Source organism: Fukomys damarensis, unplaced genomic scaffold (genome assembly GCF_012274545.1).
Source record: "Fukomys damarensis isolate Sample0158 unplaced genomic scaffold, DMR_v1.0_HiC HiC_scaffold_24, whole genome shotgun sequence".
Classification (NCBI taxonomy): domain Eukaryota; kingdom Metazoa; phylum Chordata; class Mammalia; order Rodentia; family Bathyergidae; genus Fukomys; species Fukomys damarensis.
The window spans coordinates 72,657,991-72,660,358 of record NW_022900936.1 but is presented as its reverse complement, the minus strand read 5'-3'; positions in this window follow the sequence as shown (position 1 = coordinate 72,660,358).

The window sequence follows — 2,368 nt, the reverse complement described above, 5'->3', positions numbered from 1 at the left end:
AAAAATTACTTTGGAAAGTATAAGCATGAAGGTATATTTCTAATTCTGTAATGACTACTGTCTCTTACCTTGGTTGACTGGAACTAAGCCAGGAGGCACCAGCCAGTGGCTCCATCAGTGCATGGCTGGTGAGCGAGGTCAGCCTTCCAGAACATTCTAAAACAAATCTACCCTACACCCTGCATCAAGCCCACAGGCATTTTCACTATTTGTTTTTAAACTTACTGCAAATGTCATGTGTGTATTAATCATGGGCCTCAAGCATGCTAAGCATGAGTTGTGCCCCCATTGAGCCTATAATTAGTGTGTGTGTGTGTGTGTGTGTGTGTGTGAGCACACATGTGTGTGATGTGGAGGACCAAACCCAGGGCCCCCGCACATGCTCAGCAAGGGCGTCTCCAGTGAACCAAGTCCTCAGCCCAACAACCATCCTAAGGTGAGTGACACACAGAAGCCCCATTCTCCTGTCCCCTGGGGCAGGATGGGGTGCAGTCCCTCTTGCTTCACATCCTCTTCCTCCCTGCCACATGCTGTGGGACCACTTACCTCCCTGGCAGCAGCCTTCCTGTCCATACCAACAGGACTGCAGCTATACTATTGGCACAGCAACCTTTCTGCTCTACTGTCGCGAACCGGTGACGCAGAGCACTGTCCCGCAGTGCCTCAAACCTGAAAGAGCAGCGGGGTCGAGATGGGGCAGAGAGAAAGGAAGGATGCCAAGACAAGAGTCTGATCAAGGCGATGTTTATTGCAGGCAGGCATCAGCCTTTTAAAGGAAAAGACCGAACTATTATGGGCTAGGATTACCATAGTAACCTCAATACATGCTCCTATAGATAACATCAGATCTTTAGCATAACAAAATGGAGTTAACAGCACCTGACTCCTACAGTTCTTTGGCTGTCCGTGTTTCTCCCGTGCAGGGTCAAAACAAGTTTAACATGTGCAGTCCTTAAAAAGGAACTAATGTTGTCTTTCAAAAAGCCAGTGGCTCATGGCTGGCTTCCCACACTCTACCACTTCAGGAGCTGCTGCTGCTGCCTTTTTGAAGAAGCAGCAGGGAACTCTGGCATGGCTAAACTCAGGAAAGGAGGAAACCAGGCTAATGTTAACCTTCCCAACCCCCATACTAGCCTTCCAGAAGATTCCCTGGTTTCAGCCCCACCCCTTCACTACACTTGGACCAATCAGGGCCCTGTATTTGGCCCAATTACAGGCCCAGAGCTATTATATAAAACAAGCTCCCCACACATTTCTCAGATTAGTCTAGCTGGCCATTGTCTATCCACTGTGCTGATCAACCTGGGAAAACCCTAGGAACAATGCAGAACCAAGGCATAGGTCTTAATTTGGTCAAATGGTAAAATTAGTTTAGCTAAGTGTTCTAAGTAATTTTTCTAGTACTAGAAATAGAACTCAGAGTCTCCTGTGTGCTAAGCAAGTGCTCTATCATTGAGCACTGGTCCTTTTTTTAATCTTTAATTTTGAGACAACATCTAAATGGCTAAATTGCCCAGAATGGGCTTGAAGTTTTCATCCTCCTGCCTTAGCTTCCCCAAGTATTTTGGACACACTTTTTTTGGCATTGAAGATTGAACCCAGGTCTTTGTGCACGCTAGGCAAGCACTCTACCATTAAGCTATATTCCTAGTCCTTATTTATTTATTTATTTATGCTTATTTATTTTGGTTTTTTGAGACACAGTCTCATTACGTAGTTTGGGCTGGTCTTTAACTCACTGTGTAGCCCAGGCCGGCCTAAAACTAGAAGTCATCCTCCTGCCTCAACCTGTCAAGTGGTAGGATTACAGGCTTGTGCCACCACCCCTGGCTTAATTTTTACTTTGAGACAAAGTCTTGTTAAATTGTCCACAGATTTTCCTGCCTCATACTCCTAAGTAGCTGGGATTATAGGCATGCACCACTGCACTGGGCATATTTCTTTATAAATACTGTCTGAGTTTTAAAAATAATGTAGACAGGCTTTTTAAAAATGACATAAGACATTTGTGTGGCATCCCAAACATAGAGATGTGTGGCCATGACATCTCAAGGTAGATGGGCAGAAATCTTGAGCTGGGGAGTAGGGAAGGGAATACTTGGCAAAGTCTGGAAACATTTTTGGGTGTTTCAGCTGGAAGAATGTAGTGAACATGTAAAACATAGGATTTTGTGACCCACAAAAAGCAGAATTAAGCAAAGTAAAACTAGAGTGAAATTAAGTGAGACTTGACAGCTGACAGCTTGGAAGCTGACAGCCTGGATGCTGAGTGTTAAGACAGATAAGAGTTTGCTGTGACATGCGGGGAATTCCCCCCCCGACCGTGTGCCATGACACATGACTGCTGTGCCATAAGATAGAGGTTGAG